The sequence below is a fragment of the Staurois parvus genome, unplaced genomic scaffold (assembly GCF_062004578.1).
Source record: "Staurois parvus isolate SC_StPar_1 unplaced genomic scaffold, SC_StPar_1.0 ptg000202l, whole genome shotgun sequence".
Lineage (NCBI taxonomy): Eukaryota > Metazoa > Chordata > Amphibia > Anura > Ranidae > Staurois > Staurois parvus.
The window spans coordinates 699,890-719,513 of NW_028317998.1; the positions used below are offsets into that span (position 1 = coordinate 699,890).

General features: G+C 41.7%; 1 protein-coding gene across 3 annotated transcripts in view; it reads left to right on the top strand.

The window, feature by feature from the left end:
• DCX (doublecortin) overlaps nt 1–19,624 on the top strand; it is a 171,165-nt gene that overhangs the window by 57,222 nt on the left and 94,319 nt on the right. The gene's annotated exons all lie outside the window — the stretch shown is intronic.

Below are 19,624 nucleotides of genomic sequence, written 5' to 3' on the forward strand. Positions count from 1 at the left end.
CTGTGATATCATCAGCTGTTAAACTTCTACTTTTCCAGGGTAGCAGGAGGAGAATCTGTGTGGGTGCTGCATCATGAGAGTGTTTGAATATGGCAGGCATTTATGGGCTGAGCTCACAGCAGTAATTTTGTGGCTGGTAAATGCCCATATAGCTAACTCACAATAAATGGACGTGGGTAGGTCACGAACATGCAGTTCTACTCGTCCACAGTAATGTATCACCACCCACCATTGACTACAGTACACAGAGGAGGATACACCGAGTTTCTTGTCTTCCCCCCAGCCCGGACACCACCCCCATTGACTTCTCCATCACATCCAACAATGCCTCCATCAAACACGCCCCGCAGGCCAGAGTACTTGGTGTCATTCTGGACTCCAACCTATCCTTCCAGCCCCAAGTCCAATCTTTAACAAACTCGTGCAGACTCCACCTCCGCAACATCGCCAAAAGACGCACGTTCCTAACCCCAGAAACCACTAAACAGCTCATCTACTCCCCACCCCCTGCTAACTTGTCGACCTCCTTCACTCTTCCTACCACTCCATCCCCCACAGCTATCTCCTCCTGTGCCACCATCCCCTCCCTCCTAGATTGTAAGCTCGAAAGAGCAGGGCCCTCAATCCCCTCATGTTTTGCATTGTATTGGTATTGTTCTGTCACATGTTCTGTCCCCCTTTGTAATGTACAGCACTGAGCGAACTATTGGCGCTTTATAAATACTGTATAATAATAATAATACATGATTGGGAGCCTTTCTCTTTATAGAGCAAACCATGAAGCCCAATTGTACAAACATGAATAAGAAATAACAAGCAGGCATAAAGGGCATGTATACAGGACATGAAAGAGGGGAAAAATGAAATACAAAAAATAAAGAACAGCATTTTTTTAAAGTAAGCCCCTTGTTAATTATTTGCATTGGTCATCATTCCTCCTCTTCACCTCATCCAATTAGAGAATACCTGTTATTCACCAAAAAATATACAAGACATTCTTTGAATGATGGTGGTGCAAAGCAAGCAAACCCCTGTAGTCAGTTTGCAGATAGGAAGCTGCTAGCATGGGAACTGTGTTGGACCTGAAAGACTGCAGCTATCACTGTAGTTGTACTAACTACTACAAGCATTTTCATACTTCCCAGTGGCCCATCAAGTGTCAGATGTGCACACTTTCATTGTGCCACACTGGACCAAGTATGCAATAGAGATAATTCTTGGAGGTCAGCTTTAAAATCACCTGCTGTTCATTTACATTAGACGCTGGCAGACAACCAAGATTCTAGTGCAATGGAAACTAATAGGAAAAACAGTTAGTGTTTCTGTTGTGAAGATGAATTTCTCCACTATGTCTGTAGCCACAGAGGTGAATAAGTGTTAGGTTTAAAGTTTTTTTTTATTGTTCAGAATATGTAAATACTTTAGTAGACTAGGTACAGGTTCATTTTAAAGTTCCACTACTTGTGCTATTCTGCATAATAACCTTGTTATCAGTAAGAATTATGGTTACAGTATTGCCTGCTTACATTGATAAATTATATAAATTTCAATATAAATTGATATATAAACCTGTCAGCCCATATATATGTGTAAACTAACTCCAAGGAACCTCATGTGCTGATGACTCCTGACTTGTATAAAGGATATGTACTGTATATAACCCGTTATGCAAAGGCAGGTTGTGCACAAGTTTGGATTACTGATTAAACATGTGCAGTTACCTTTTCAGATGCTATAATCTGAGGGTTTTTTTATCATTACACATTCTCTGTCAGTTAAATAATACAATATAGAACTAGCAGCATATGCCTGAAGGGTGCAGAGTGATATGGGACCACTGGGAACCAGGATAAGTTGCATTATAACCTGGAGCATAGTTTATGCATTCACGATTTTCCATATGTTGAAGTTTACACCTGAGAATGTCAATTCAGCAAAATATTTCATGCCAAATGCCGAGCGTGCATAGGTTGTAATGTGAACACCTCAGTGGTCAATAAACGAACACTCACTGAAAAATGGGATGGCAGATAAGCAAAGCTTGACTATAAGGATGGACTTTAAGCCCGAAGGAAACAAAAGTGGAGTACTTAGTATAGTACATAACCAGCATCTGAATGGCAATCCGAAGATTGCTTTTTGACTGGAAAAGGTAGTAGCAAGAACATTTTGGCGTGTGTTGTTTGGGAGATTTAAGTTTAGAAATACTGTTAAATTTGCTCTAGGTAAGAACTGTTCCATTTTTTTCCAGAGCCACCAATCAGATTCAAGCTTTCTTTTCATTTTTCATTTTTTTACTGCACAATCAAACTTGATTGGTGACTATTTTAGTTATTGGTGACTATTTAGTTAGCATTTATCTTCTGGAAATATAATATGCTACATTGAATATTTAGTTATGTGCAAATTTTTCTTTTTTCTACACTAGCTGTTCCCATGTAGTTTGAGCCCCTTCAACAGTGGCTGCTAGTTCTGACAGAAACAGATTTGACATAATAAAGCACAAATATATGAGCCAGTAAGACAGTCTTAACACATTTGGCTTTGCTACAAAGCTGGTCTGAGCTGTGAGAAAAAAGGCATAGAGCTATTTTTGTTCAATTTATATTGAGTTGGCATTCCTTCCAGAAAGCCTTAGGCTCCATTCACATTATTGTGTTGTGGGAACATGCATGTTACCATGCTCATTAATGAGATGTAAGGCACTGCATGCTTCTTGCGTTAGTGTGATAAAGCACCATTCATTCTGAATGGCACTCCAATGCGCCTTACCAACAGAGGAGTGCTACACAGTGGTGCAAAACACAGCAACATGTTAATGTGTATTGCAGTTCAGTGTGCTGTAAAATAAAGTACAGGCTTGATTTCCAGGACACTGAATGATCTGCCAAATGCAGCACAGATAAACATGTAAAAAACCGTTTAACACACCACACATCAGCAGTTAGGTGTGAACCTAGAATTAGAACAGGAACAGAAAACCGGAGTGTAAAGTTGCATCTGGTGAAACCAGGTGGTCCTGTTCTATCTCCAGTGAAAATGGGACTTTATACAGTATGTGTCACCCACCAGGAGGATAAATCTATAATATCACATCGAACAACAGTAATAAAAAATATATATACCTTTATTGATTCATCATTAAAAAAAAGAAGCCACAATTAACATTTTAAAATCAAATGATCTTTGAAGATGATATCAGCATGTGTTTACATTCAAATAGCAGTAAGATGCACAATAAGCATATAGGATCAATGCATTTCGTTGCATTTCCTCAGGATCCACGCTTTAGATGAATCACTATAACAATAGAAATACAGTCATAAAATACAGCAAAGCTAAGGTAAGAGTATTAACATCAAATTAATTAATAATCATAACAAGTAGCCAACAGTTAGGGGAAAAATAAATGGGAGAAAAAAGGGGGGGGGGCGAAAGGAATCTCCCCAAGTTTCCAGGGGCAACCCATGGGGGACTTACATGTAAAGGGCCAGGCAGAAAGCACACATAAAGGGTGCAGGATGCACATATCATAGCATCACGCTTACCTAGTATAGACTGCAAGTACTGTATATCAAAGGATAGGTCTTTAGTAAGGTGCTTAGTTGTATAAAGCAAGGGTCATAAGCCCTCCTTGGGATGTTCCTAATGATGATTAGAAAGATAATAATGTGTACTCCTGTAAAACACAGAAAAGCACAAACCATATAAGTTGTGCCAGTCTTCATTATGCATGTTTATGCCTTTCCTCCTCCAAAGCATCCTCACCTAATGCCTTTAGAAGTCTGGAAAAAATACATAAGGCACATCAACAGCTACAAGCTCAAATGGCCTGCTTCCACCATACAGCTGAATATACCGTGCTTTCCACTTGCTAACTAATCACAAAAGAACCGGCAACCAGGTCTTAACACTGACCTGAAACAATAAACAGACAAAAGAGGAAGAAGGAGAGAAAATGAGGCTGGCTAAGCTCATGCAAAATAGAATGGAGAATACACGTAGTCCAATGTTGTATACCGAACATAATTAAACAGCTACACAGACCATGGAGATATCTACACTCACCAGAGACTGCCAGCATGTCTATCCAAACTGCATCCACCCTTCACTGAGACTAAGCAAATGAAAGGGAGCTACCCCTGGCTGGCCTTACATGTGTATCTTCCCATAATCTTGACTTGGTCCAGATAATGTATGGAGGCAGCCAAGAGATTTTGGCTGTAGATGTGGGTTTTTTTTTCTGGCAGTCTATCAACTCCTTACCCTGTAGTTTCCCTTTTTTGGAATTTTCAAGGTGGTGGTATGGGTATTTTTGGCATCATGCCGGAAATGACATCACCGGACGTGATGTCGGTAGTGCCGCCATTTTGTGACTACATAATTGATATGCAGAAGTGTCCACGCTGCCTCTCCCTCAATGACAATGTGGGAGAGGATTTTTAGTGTGGGACACTGGGTATTAAAAAAGGCCAGTGGGCAGCACAGGAGGCAGGGAAGATACACATTTAAGGCCAGCCAGGGGTAGCGCCCTTTCATTTGTTGTTTGGTCTCAGTGAAGAGTGGAGGCAGTTTGGGTAAGACATGCTGGCAGTCTCTGGTGAGTGTGGATTTCTCCATGGTTTGTGTAGCTTTTTAATTATGTTTGGTATACAATGTTGGATAATGTGTACTCTGCATTCTATTTTGCATGAGCTTAGCCAGCCTCGTTTTCTCTCCTTCTTCCTCTTTTGTCTGTTTATTGTTTCAGGTCAGTGTTGAGGCCTGGTGGCCAGTCCTTTTGTGATTAGCTAGCAAGTGGAAAGCACTGTATATTCAGCTGTATGGTGGAAGATGGGTTTGGCCATATGACTTTTCTAGCTGTTGATGAGCCACATGTATTTTTTCCAGACTTCTAAAGATATTAGGTGAAGATGCTTTGGAGGAGGAAAAGCATAAACATGCATAATGAAGACTGGCACAACTTATATGGTTTGTGCTTTTCTGTGTTTTACAGGAGTACACATTATTATCTTTCTTATCATCATTAGGAACATCCCAAGGAGGGCTTATGACCCTTGCTTTATACAACTAAGCACTGCTTACTAAAGTCCAACCCTTTGATATACTTGCAGTGATACTAAGTAAGTGTGATGTTATGATATGTGCATCCTGCACCCTTTATGTGTGCTTTCTACCTGGCCCTTTACATGTTAGTCCTCCCATAGGTTGCCCCTCAAAACTTGGGGAGATTCCTTTTAGCCCCCCTTTCCCCCCCCCCAACTGTTGGCTACTTGTTATGATTATTAATTAATTTGATGTCAATACTCTTACCTTAGCTTTGCTGTATTTTATGACTGTATTTCTATTGTTATAGTGGTTCATCTAAAGCAGTGGTTCTCAACCTTCCTAATGCCGTGACCCTTTAATACAGTTTCTCATGTTGTGGTGACCCCCAACCATAAAATTATTGCAAAACGTTTGATCATTTTGCGCCCTGGTCAATCGACTGAAGGAATTTGATGGGAATGGAAGTTAATCTGATTGCCAATTGAATCTGATAGTAAAATTGAAGTGTGTATGGCCAGTATTCCCCCCTCCTTTGGATATCAGCCCTCTCCCACACCAAGTCGTCTGTCCTGAGGCTCCTTGTATGACCCCGGAAAGTTTGGGATTGCTGGTCGCTGTGTTCTTCCCTTTAGCGGGCCGTGTGCCCCGTGGCCAGCCCTCGTACAAGTGCTGTGAGGAGAAGCCTCCATGGGAGGTGAGCGGCTGTAGGGCACATGCTCTGCGGGTAACCAGATCCCCCCTCCCCGGAGACAAAGGGGGGCCCGGCTCACATCTATCCAGCTGTTGTGAGCAGTCTCCTGCCCGGGGAAACATGCAGCAGGTGCAAGGGCAGCCAATGGGCGGCAGCGGGGCACCTCCAACCCGCACCTTGCAGGAGAGGAGCCTCCAGCCTGGCCAGCCGCCCTCACCACTACCTCATAGAGTCTATCTGCATGTGGGCGGACCTGCCTGGAGACGGATAGAGGAGTGGTGTCTCGGTTCCTAAGACCATCGGAAATATGTGTTTTCCAATGGTCTAAGCCGACCCTGTGAAAGGGTCGTTAGACCCCCAAACGGGTCGTGGCCCACAGATTGAGAACCGCTGATCTAAAGCGTAGATCCTGAGGAAATGCAGTGAAACACATTGACCATATACGCTTATTGTGCATCCTACTGCCATTTGAATGTAACCACATGCAAATATCATCTTCAAAGATCATTTGGTTTTAAAATGTGAAGTGTGACTATGTTTTTTTAATGATGAACCAATAAAAGTATATATCTTTTTTATTATTGCTGTTCGATGTGATATTAGAGACTTTTCCTCCTGGTGGGTGAAACATATAAAGTCCTATTTTCACCGGGGATAGAACAGGACCACCGGGTTTCATTGGATGCAACTGTACACTCAGGTTTTCTGTTCTAGACATATGCTGGGATGGTGCCACACCAGGGGTACATATATTACATTCCAGACCCATCTTATAGATACAATGAACCTATAATTACAGAGAACAGTAAACCAGTAGGGGAATTCAGGCAATGCAGATAGATGGCAATAGAACCCAGCACCCCTGCACTGCGGTCACAAGTGATAATTGCCATGCTTATCAATAATATAATATCAAATTCTATGACTTGCAACAGTCACAAAGAACCAAAACAAATAAAAGAAATCAGTATCCATAAGGCCAACAATGCATCACTTGACATAAGCCAGCAATGCAACCAGTTTAAGATGTGACACCTAGGTTGTTCAATAATAATGAGCACATGTGGCAACATGCTGGAAAATCTAGGTGACTAATTTAGTTATTGTTCATTTTTATCCAAAGATGAAAATGGAAAGGCTGTTTTACTACACTAAGGCACCATCTGAATGTTGTCATAATAAAAGTCAGTGCAGATCCTGGTGGTGAATCGGTGGTTTAAAATATATGCACTTGCAGATCTCTCATCACCTTTTGCTGGAACATTTCCTGTGCATGACCATTTTAAAAGATATCAGTCAAGAATTATGGGTAGCCCATTCTGCAGTAGATTTGACAAAATACTGGCTTGTGATGATCTCCCTACTGATATTGCTCAGGGACACTGAAAACAGTCGTGTCTTCCATCCCACCCTAATGCTATCCGACGACTGGTCTGGATGGGAGAAACCGTGCTTTCACTGATTGGCAGACAGGCTTTAAAATAAACCTTTCTGCAGTGATAATGACACTGTTGCTTAGACTCATTTTGTGTTGAAGGCCAAATGTCATAGTGAAGGAAAAGCATCAATTTCTTTCACCATAAAGCACCTTCTATGTCAACATGATAAATGATACCTATTAAAATACAGATTAGTAGTCTGAAATACTGCTATTATGCAGGACACAAATAAACCAAAGCCTTAGGAAACTACCCAATACAGTACCACTATACGTTCCTTTCTTCTAAGTATACAAGATTAAATACACAATCACACCAAGTTTAAACATTTACAAATGAGTGTGTTTTTTATGTCATTGTGACTGTTATATGCTAAATAAAAATATAGGCCATAAGAATCTATCAATTGACTTAAGGCTAAGTTTAGACAAGAGGTTGGGGGGAAGCAGTAGAAATGAGCAGTTGAGCTGCATTTTAAACTCCCCCAATCTCCCCACTTAAGCTGCAATGGCTGCAGGTGGGGGTGTTTACATGCTGCCGTCACAATGATTCATTTTGCTCCTGCAGCAAAAACCATCTGATGTGTCATGATCAGCAGGTGGCAAGCTTGCCAAACGTGAATGGGAAGCACCACCAAAGCCTTGCAATCATATGCAATGCATGCAGTTGTGGTGCATTTGTCGGCAAGAATGGGGTTAAAACAGGTGTGAGGAGGCATCACATCAATGCATATCCAAACCAGCCTAAGAAAATTGAAGAGTTGACTAGAGCTGTAGCAACTATTATGGGTCCTTAGCTATTTAGCCTCCTACACAAGTGGGTCTGCTATCCTGCTGTATGTAAGGTTTGAAGAACTGAAGATCACCAAAAAAAAGTACAGCAGTGGGGGATATTTTCAAGGAAACTGTGAGGGCAGAAACAGAGGAGCTGCCATTGCTGACTTTTATTTAAAGTGCATCTAAATTTTGGATAGAGTAGGGAAGGATTAGAACACCTCCCAGGTTTTACTGTCATTGGAGAGATTCCTTCACTTCCTGTCTGGTAAAAAAGTTGTCTGCAATACTGGCAGAAGTAAAATTCTTTTTTAGGGTATGTAGTCTATTTCCCTGCTACAAATGTTCTCTTATGTCCTGTCTGGTAAAAGGCTGTCCCCAAAACAGAAGAGGGGAAATCTCACTAAAGGAGCCCCAGGTAGCAGTCTAACATTACAAGGGTTCTAACCTTTCTACATTCTACACAAAGCATGATATAGGTATAGTAGTGCAGTGTTAAGAGCTGTCACCATGATCACTGCTTTACTACTAGTAGTAAGTCACAGGCTTGGAAGAAGAATGTGGTCCGTGAAGTCTAAAAATTTGGATATCCCAATCAGCATGTTTACTCAAGGTCAGATACAATAGGTAGTAAAGGAAGGATAAGTAAAATTCAGGATATTAAAACCAAGAGCCTGCTCTCTTTAAAAGGAGTAATGGCAATTCCCATTTTTCTATCTCCAAAGGCTTTCTTAGGATTGTGCAGACACACAATGATTGACCAAATGGTGACTCAGCAGTTGAAAGATATCACCGTTTTTTCTGAAAAAGCCAAATTCTGAAAAAGCATTTACTAAATGCTGCATGCTGAACAAATACTGGTTTACAAACAAGGGTGGGGAGGGGTAAGCTGTATACAATGTCAAAGATCACAATTATTTTAGGTTTCCACATCTGTTGAGCTATCAAATCTATAATATAGGTCAAAAGCAATGAGCAGATGACAAAGACTTTGTTTGCTCAACTACATATTGATTCAGAGGCTGAAAGAGTGTGGGGTTAATAGAGTGGCCCCATAGGGTGCAAACAAACAGACACAGCTCTTATGTCAGCTGTGAGTTAACAATGAACAGTTAGAAAACATTATAACAAAGGTCACTCATAACCATGGTATTTTCAGGATATATTTTTGCAAAATCAAAGGAATAAAATGGACATAAAGCTGGAGTTACACCAAATCCAATGCAATGAGAAAAGCTAAAAACTCTCAAACAATTAAAGTAGATCCCAATCCAATCATAAATATTTCATATAATTACAGCTAAGCACACAATTTAGTTTTGTTCTCTGCAAGGGTGAGAATTGTGCTTTTTCCTCCCTTGACGTCATTACAGGGGCCACTATGACCTATGCTTCATTTGAGCCAGGAGGTAGGATCCAAAGAGGCACTTTGATTTATTGTTATTTAATAATCACAGGCTAAATTTTACAGTCTGGGTAAACTTATACTTTAACATATTTCTGTCATATCATAGGTTATTTTCAATCTTTTTAAAGTAACTCTGTTGCCAAAAAAACCTGTGCCACTAATCCTCACTCTTTTGTAGATCCACAGCTACATGCAGAATCTGTAGCATCCAACAAGGGGCGGACTGACAACTCATGGGGCCCCCAGGCAATAGGGGATCATGGGGCCCCTGTGTCTTTGCCCAAACTCAAAAAAGCCTATGAAAAATGTACCAGGGGCATCTCATGAGGCCCCCTACTGACCCTGGGCCCTCGGGCAGTGCCCGAGTTTCCAAATGGTCAGTCCGCCGCTGCATCCAACATATCTGGGTGTGTCAGATACCTGTATCCCCCACCACACTGTGTTTTTTTTACCTATGGTTTTACCTGTTGGCACAGTGTATCTGGAGGTAGATCTGGCTGGATTGCAGTAGATATGTTATTTTTGAACATACAGTAAGTAATAAAGAAAATGAAATTAGCTGTCGGTGTCATTAGTTATGTAGATGTATACAGCCCAGGATTACATTTCTTATAACAGACTTTAAGATGAGATGAATAAATAAATCAACCTAAACTCAGATCGAAACCAAATAAATCTTAGGCCAACTCGAAAGATGACTAAACATACCCAGACAGAATGCTCCATGGTGTTGATTTATCCACCTGTTATACATTGTACTCAAACTACCTTACCTTCCTAGTTCCATTCTTGTGTTCCCCATCATTACTTGCCAAGGCTGTTATAGTTGAACATTAATCTAGTTTTTAATCATCACATAACTTGGCCTGCAATAACATTTAAAGATCAAATTCAATAAATATGTAGAATGAGCTGCTCATAAAAAATGTAAATGTCTGATTTAAGAAAGCACACAAATATTACATCTGTGATCTGTGTAGTCCAGTATACTGTTGCCTCTGTCAATGCTAGATGGAACTGTTTCTTATATCCATACAGAACTTAAAGATTATATCAAGACACAGCAGCCACAGCCTGCATAGAAAAGCCTGGCCTCTGCCAGCACACTGTAGAAAAAAAACCTTGCTCTCTGTGTGGAAGCAGTGGTTTCTTTACCAAGGACCAACACATCCCCTCCTTGGTCAGATTTAAGGCTTTGCAATCAACAGACATTCTCTCTGCAGTTTGGAGGACTGTGACTCAGCATGAAGGGTGTGTTGAACAGAGGAGAAGGGTTCTTTTTTACAGCTTCCTGGCAGCTGTGGCTGCATTCAAAAGGAATGAACTGTAAGGCTTTGCTCACCTTTTGTTTTAATGCACACAAAAGGACTGTATTTAGCTGACTTTAACTGAAAGCTCACTTGGGCTATAAAGTGATGTGATTATATGTTCTGTTGTGTACATTTTTTTCTGTATGTGAGAGGCAGCAAGGATCTATGACATAAGATGGGGAATTGCTCTACTCAGTTTTCTAAACTACAGGAGGGCCCTAGAATACAAGATTACTGATGAAAATTTGGACTTTATGCAGTAGGTTGGTAGTACAGCTATGGATAAAGAATAGATGCCTGTGTTCTTGTATACATATGATAGCTCAATTTTAAATTTTAACTGGCATGTACCTATAAACCTATCAATGTATAAGAACAGCGTAGTTACATAGTTAGTCTGGCTGAAAAAAAACAAAAGTCCAGTTCAACCATTAAAAAAAACAGCAGTGAGGTTTCAGTGTCTCAGCACAACAGTGCACTCTGAACAAAGAAAGGGAGAAGGAAACTGACCATTATAGCAAAAAAAGACATAGGTTGTAATATTGAATCATTATCAAAATTTATATTGCTGGCAGTGGTTTATTTCGAGTAGGTTCAACTAAAACAGCACCATTTTGGTAATAGTCTCTGGTGTAGGTATTGAAGGATCCTGCAGATGGTTACTAGAGCAAATTTTTCAAAGGTTGCTTATCTACCTATAGCATCCATACTGAACACTAACAAATTTAGCTTCTGTAATACTACACTGTATGATTCATTATGACTTATAATTTCCAGTATTTTGTTTTATGCAGCTAAACTATTTTCATAAGCAAATTTTAGGTAAACCTCAAACAGACCTACAAACTTTCAGACAAAGCATATGATAATGTGCATCAGCAGATGTTATCTTTAAAGACCCACTCCAGGCAAAATATGAATACCCCTAGCCCCTCTAACCCATCCTGCAAGGCTGTTTAATCTGGGGGTTGGGAGGAAAGGGTGGGAGTTTGTTCATATTATGCTTAATATGGGTATATTTTGGCCTTATGCCCAAGTCATATTGGTAAAAATATAAAAGATTTAATTATAGTAAAAGATGTTATCTTTAAACCTAATTCCTGGGAAATATGAATTAACCCCCTCTCTCCCTCCCAACTCCCTTCAACACATCCTACAAGACTTTTTGTTTGTCCTATTTGGTGAAGATATTCCCACCTAACTCTACTGTCCATCTCCATCGCCACCACCATTTTTCAGGTGCTGGGGGAAGGGAGGGAGGCTAATCCATCCAAGACCACCAGTCTTCTCTGCTGATATCATTCTTCCTCTGGATTCTGAGAGGACACCACCACTGAACAGCCAATAGATAAGTGACATGAACACTCGAAGAAGGACCCCACCAGAAACAAACAAAGGAAGAGGGAAGAATGGGGACCTGAGCATTACCCATTCCTTTTTATTTTTTTTTTTAGCTAGCGATCAGTTAAAGTAGTGGGAGACAGGAGTTAAAATTATCCTGAAGAGGGGCATTAATGAAAACTGCATCTCATAATAATAAGTGGATCCAGAGATATAGGCAGCTGAACATGATTTTTGCTGTAACAGTCTAGCTTGGTCCTGCCCCTTTACACGTGCTGAGCCTTTGTATTGATCTTTTATTATAAAGGGGGGTTTCCCTGGCCAAGAGAGAACATGGGGGGTAGGAGGTGTGAAAGCATGAGAGTCAAGATTGGCATATTATTTCAGCTGCCTATAATATGATTCTGCAGTCTTTCTTGAAGGTAACCTCTGCCTATATCATATACTCTGTTCGTGACACGGTTACTTTAAAGCAGCCACTTTTCTAGGTACTTCTGCCAATACACACACACACACACATATATATATATATATATATATATATATATATATATGCTGTGCAGTCCCACCTTGCCATATTTATTATTTCTGTGATTCTCAGTGTCATTTGTAGTCTGGCAGCTGCAAATTCAGGTTGCTAGGAAACAGCCTCAGCAACACAAAAGGTTCTCAGCTGGATCAGTCTGATCTGTCATGCTGCAAATAGCTGGGCTTGTGTTTTTTATATATATCTACAGTTTAGCATCTGATGAGACCAGCTTACACATTTTATGTATGAAATGATGGGGTTAATATGAATACTTTAAATCGCAGTGGCAGCATTAGTCTATCTGAAGGCATTTTGTTCAATTAATGTTTTTATTTAGACTTTGCTTTGAATCATCTTTTCATTAATAGTTTGTCCTAATCCCTCAGTACTTTTGACACAGAGGAGCACATACAGTGATCTGAGCAAAATGTAAAACCCTTTTATCAGTACTGTCACAATTAATGCTCAGAATATTTACTGTCACCCTGCTATTCCCAAGTCGTATTGGTAAAAGTATAAAATATTACATTTTATTATTTTAATGAACATACCAAAACATCTGTGTTATGCCATCAAAATGGCCATGCCATTAAAATGCCCAAGGCATTCATTATGCATCATCATTTTCAAAATGAATATATCAACGTGTGCCCCAAAACTCACTATACAGGTCCTTGATACAAAAATATGCTAGGGTTTGCCTAATTAAAAAATAGTTGCAAAGAAAATACCTAGGAGTGCAACAATGGAAACCACTGACTTTGACTCTTCAGTATGTCAACAGAAAAAGGCACAAAATAAAAAATTACCTTTAAAAAACTCCTGAGAGAAGTATGGTAGCTGCCATTAGAGTCATGGAACAAGCATACTGTAAAGTTGTGTCAGAAAGTGGCAAAGCTACTTATCTCTATACTTGTTCTGGGTCAGTGACTCATTGAAGTCAGGCAGCATTGAAGTCAGAATGACAGCCAAGGAACCAGCATTCTCAAAGGATAGTAGAGTAATGACAGTCTTAATTAGCACTTCATGCTGGAAACTCAGTTTTGACATGCAGACTGCTGTCAGTTCAGGGGCTGTGAGGCTGCGGTATGATGTGTATTTCTGTGCACCATACTGTTTACTTTTTCTTTCTCTTTTTTTACTGTATTTGAAGAACTACAAAGTGACATATCATTTAAGTCTGCACTGCAACATGGTGTGCTCTGATATGGTGACTTACGTTGCCTTTCAATGCTCTGCAGTAAAATGCTACATTTCTGCATTTTACCATAGCTTACCACACCTTCCAGCTGCCTTGCAGTGTCAATGGAACACATACTGTACATAACAAGCCCTAGCAGCGACGTGCATCATTCCAGTGCAGAAAAATACAGGTCCTCCCACTATGTGTAAAGGAGCCCTCCCATGACTGTGCCACTTTAATGAATAAATAAGTATAAATAATAACAAGGATAACATGCCATTTAGCAGTATGGTAAAGGTAACCTTCAAGGTCAGTTTACTTTGCTAACTAAAGTATTAATGGGCTATTTAATTGATTATCTTTGAGTTAATAGCTCATTTGTCCAGTGGAGAGGAGAAACAGTTTTACTCTGCTGATCCTCCGTTCCCCCGGCAGATGGCGCTTCCCCATGCTCTGGTGTTGGACTGTCCTTCGGGATCCTCACATCCATAGCATGTCTTTGGACCTTGCTTTGGTCTTGATGATGTCAAGACCTTAGATGACTGGAGCATGTGGGAGTAGAAGCTATGGGCAGGGACTGGTCTAGCTGTGGTGAGGAAGGAAGGATCAGGTAAGTAAATACCGTATATACTCGAGTATAAGCCGAGTTTTTCAGCACATTTTTTGTGCTGAAAAACAGCCCCCTCGGCTTATACTCGAGTCAACGTCTGCAGATGTCTAGCAAGGGGACAGAACAGAAGGCAAACTAAGTACAGGGGTGGGCAGGGGGCTGCTGTCTCTTACCTGGCTCCGGTCCCACGACGATCCGGTCCAGGAAGCGCGGCTGCTCCTTCATTCGGTTCGTCCACTGGATGTTTGCGCGGCTGCTCGGCTCCGCCTTCTCACCGGTGATTGGTCGCCAGAACCTGTAGCTCAGGAAAGGCACACAGGCAGCCAATCACCAGCGAGGAGGCGGAGCTGAGCAGCCCCGTGAAAATCGAGTGAAGGAGATGCAGGTAAGTGTGCCGTGCTTAGGTGCTGCTGCAACCACATATGCTGGCTGCAGCAGCACCATACTGGAACAGGGGTCAGCAAGTGTCAGTGGGAGGAATAGTGCCCCATCATTGGTGTCACTGATACCAATGATGGGGCATTATTCCTCCCACTGACACCAACGATGGGGCACTTTTCCTCCCCCCCACTGACACCAACGATTGGGCACTATTCCCCCCCCCACTGACACCAATGATGGGGCACTATTCCACCCCCCACTGACACCAATCATGGAGCACTATTCCATCCCCCACTGACACCAAAGATGGGGCACTATTCCACTGACACCAATAATGGGGTGCCTCATTTCCCACCCTCGGCTTATACTCGAGTCAATAGTTTTTCCCAGTTTTTTGTGGTAAAATTAGGTACCTCGGCTTATATTCGGGTCGGCTTATACTCGAGTATATACGGTATATACATTTTTTGTTCCTCTAGATCACAGCCACACTACCAGGAATCATTTTTAGTTGCCTGGAGTTGGGCTTTAAGCATCTTGCTTTTATCAGCTACTGTGGTTTTTTGTACTGCTGCATCAAAGGGGAAGAAACCAGCTGCACATCTTCACAGTCTACAGAAAGCTGATCTGTCTGGAGCTGGCTCTGGTCCTGAATCTGTTTATTTCTGTTTTTTTTACCACAGTGTGTCCAAAGATGCCAAACAACTCAGATTTGTTTAAAGATACCAACACATCAAATAAAACCCCACTTGTTCATTGCATATGACTCAGTATAATCTAAAGACTGAATTTTATCAAGCCATATTTCATTATTCATCTGCAACCAACTGATGTGTATTGATTGCACATGTAGCACTACCACCATAGGAGTCGTTGAAGATTTGGGTCCCCCTATGGTCCTACATAGCCAGGCAACATGCATTTCCTTCAGGTCTTGCAATCAGGAGACAGTAAACAGTCATTGAGCTTATTTTTTTGTGATTTTATTAAAGCGGTTAATAACTTTGATGGGGTTGAGAACTGTATAGGATGCTCAAGGATCTGTTAAATGGAGGACAACTTCCTGGAACTATGTATAAGTCCATAGAAGGGTTTCACTTCTTGGAGAGCTCTCCAGTGTACCACCCCAAACCCTAGATAGTTCTCCTCTATCCAGCTGTCTGGAGGAATCCGCAGACAAGTGGATCTCTAGCCTGCAACTTTGAAGTACAGTCCAGCTGGGCGCTAGTTAGGTTTCTCACTCAAATGCCCTCTCCCCTACTCTTGTCCAGGGGGTGTAGAAGTACTCATTCTCCCTCTTCTGCAAGCTGCAGGTTGGTCGCTGCCTTCAGGTCCTCTCTCAGGGGGCCAGTGTGGTTCAGCTTTCCCTCTGTCCTATTCCTTTCAGGAGACAGACCCCTTCCCTGGGCCTCCTCCCAGGCTCCACACTCCAGATCCTGCTCTCACATCTTCCACTCGAACTCTCTCTTGCCTCTGAGCAGGCTCAGTTATTCTTAAGGGCTATCCTGACCCAATGCCAAGCTTCCTGCCTAGGGATTGGTTAGGATCCCTTAAGAGTGCAGACTAGATCTTCCTCACCCCTGCCCACTGAGTTTTGGAGACTTCTCCAAGTCTCTAGATCAGGGGGAGATATCAGAGAATTCATCTGCAGAGCCTCTCAGCAATGACCCAAATTTGACCTTCTGACTATCACCCAGGCTTCTACTCAACCCTCTAGCTAAAAAAAATAATTAGCTAGCTCCCCCTAGATAACTAGGAGGGTTCTACACACATTTTTACAGTAACAATTAGGACTTGAATGAGAATGAAATCCAATGGTTTTCTAGAATTCTGTTGGGATTTTATCATGTTTACTAGCTACAGTATACATTTCATATTATTTGGGTTTCTAGGGTTTTTTTTTCCTCTGGCATCCTCAGTGGGAGCACACTAATACTCTGAGGGCCTGATGTGTTAAAGCTGAGCTTATACTGTCAGCAAGTGTTCATTCTACCTTGGTGTACATAGCTCAGGGAATATCCCACTGAAAGAAAAATCTAATGTTCATATTAAGATCTCAACTATAAAGCATTGGACTAAACAAATCCAAGGAATGCTTACATCTGTAAGCTACAATATGCTACATCAATACCTTTAATGGTTCATTCACACATGTGTCTAAAATATTGTGTTTAAATGTTTACAGCGAATAGTTTTGTACGCATCTAAAAACATCACTATATAAATTAATGGGGCCATACACACAGCTCTGTATCCAAAGAAAATATACATTACTTTTAGCAGCATACAGAAAAAATAGGACACAGTTGCAGGCAGGGTGCACATATCTGCATACAAGTGTACTGTAAATATCTAAATTTACTAGAGGAATTGTAGGGGTCTAAACGTATCTAAGTGTTTTCCCCCTAGCCCAGTACAAATAAGGTATATTGCAGACCTCAGTCAAAACAGGACGTCAATCAATGGCAACTGCCAAATGCTCCCAGGTCAAGCCTGCAATCTCAGAGAATGGCAGAGGGAAGTCTTCTAGCACTGACATTTGCCCTGTGATTCTTCTGGGCTATGCTAGGTACCTTGGCCGGGTCACTCGCCTTGCACATGGGGTACCTTTACTATGCCATACTCAACAATGTTCCAGGACAAGGTGGAGGACATTTTTTAGGGATAACTCAACCTTTAGGCGGACCTCCAACTTAGAGCTGGCCATACACCGTGTACACTGAACAATAAACTAGAGTCCGGTTAACTCTCTTTAGCTCCCAGTCAATGCACGCCTTCACTGCAACTTTGGAGAGACACACTGAACCTATGCCTACTTCACCTGTCCAGCGTATCTCTGCTACCTCATTCCCAGTAGCAGAACAGGGCCCTGCTGAGCACCCAGCGTGGACTCCATGTGTGCTCTTAATTAACTCTTCCTTTCTGTACCTAGTGGCTAGGCTGCGGGTCTCTGCAGTGCTAGTCTGCCCCCATTGCTTTGGGAGATGGACCGCTCAAGGAGAGAGCACCGATTGGTAGTCAGTGGCAGCGGTACAGTCAAAAAGACAACAGCCTTCCCTAACCTAGTCCCTAACTCAGTCTTGGCTGCCTCAGCATACCTGCACAGGTGAAGTCCATAACAAGAAAAGTCCATATGGGCAAAATCCATATGCTGGTGTCTTCAGGGCGAACTGCAAGTCCCAGCAGTCCCCCTACATGGTGGTAGTTGCAGACTTCGGCAAGCAGTACTAGCAATGCAGGACCATGTCCCCTCTCTGTGGAAAAGCTGGAGAGTACATGCTGTGGATTGTCTATGCCTTGTTCTCATGCAGCAGCTCTCTGAGTGCACAGCCCTTCCCCCTTTATTTACAGCACAGGGAGAGGTCTAGAGCTCAGAAAAGAGTAAGAAACTGCATGAAATCCTTCTCTCCTTTGCTCACGCAACCATAGTAGTTAGCTACATTAAGCAACCTTCCTACCTGTGTATACGTTGTTACTACCATTCAGTACTACACATATGCATGTTCTCAGCATAAATGTCATGTCTTCTCAACAGCAAGAATAAAATCTGTTTAGTGCACTGGGCCAGTGCCTCAGCAAAAAGAATTCTTTTAGCACTGACATTTGGTTGTACTACTCACTGCTTAGTTTGACACATGGACCTTTAATTGTATTTGTTAATCTGTCTGCCACTTGTCCTGAGACCTTTTTCTGAGCTTGTCTGCTGCCTGCCTAAACTTGTCTATGACTGCGCATTAAACCTGGTACTTCATCTTGTCTCCTGCCCTTTTATGGTGGCAAGTCTGAGCACCACACCTTGAACTGTTCTAAACCACTTAGTTGGCTGTAAAGGTGAGAACTGGGAATTCTTTATGTAGCACCCTCCTTCGTAGGTTGCTAGGATGATAGGTAAATTAAGTTCTAACTGGGTCCTCTGCAATCATTGGAACAACTGTTGATTTCTTTGGGCTATTCTGCATCTCACAGGATGTTGGTTTGATTGCTTCCCCACTGCTTTCTAGAAGCTTCTAGAACACAAAGGGCTGGGAGAGTCAAATGGGAAGCTTGAATATGTAATGTGCTGCAGCCAGAGGCTATTGCCCCTTTGAGCCAGCTTGCTGGAATTGCTGAAATTCATAGAGGTCACAGCTGTAGTAGAGTAGATTCACCTAAAGAGTGCCTGGTGGAAGCTGAAAGGTGTGTAGCTGTCCTGTAGCATTGTGAGTATTATTCTCTCTCGCTTATTGAAGAGTGTCTAAGAACTGTAAAGATTGTCCTAGAATATAGAGATGTCTGGAGGAAACTGGGAGAAGTTCAGCTGTCCTGAAGAGACATTGTGAGAATAGACCTGAGTTCAAGATCCATGTGACTGTATGCTATGTTGAAGGAGAAATTTTTATCAGTAGCTCTTTCTGAGACAGTTCCTACAGGGTCTCAGTTTTGGCCATTCCTATTAATCCTTGGCAGAAAGACTGTTTAGAGAAGCATATCCTAGTCAAGAATGTCCTCCCATTACTATTTAGCATGCCTTGAGTATATCATACTATCCTCACCCCTCTCCCATCCCAAGTTTTACAAGGAATAAAGTACAAAAAGGCAACCCCTAGACTGTTTATTGATGCCAGAGTGGATGGACTGTTGCTTGTGACTGGTAGCCTCTGCACTGTCTGGGAAAAAAAAACCTGTTAACATCTTCAGGGGTAGCATTACACTTAAATTCTTTGTCTTAGTGTGAGCCCACTAGACTGGGACTTACCAGTAGTGGAAATTAGATCATGGACTATAGGGCAGAGTATGTGTTTTTAGATAAAGAATAATTCAAGGAGTCTTGTGGATGGAAAAATATCCAAAATTCAAAATTTGATTAGACAGATTGGGCCTGGACATCTCCGGCGTTACCACCTCAGTGCTAAAGAATCTTTAACAGGACC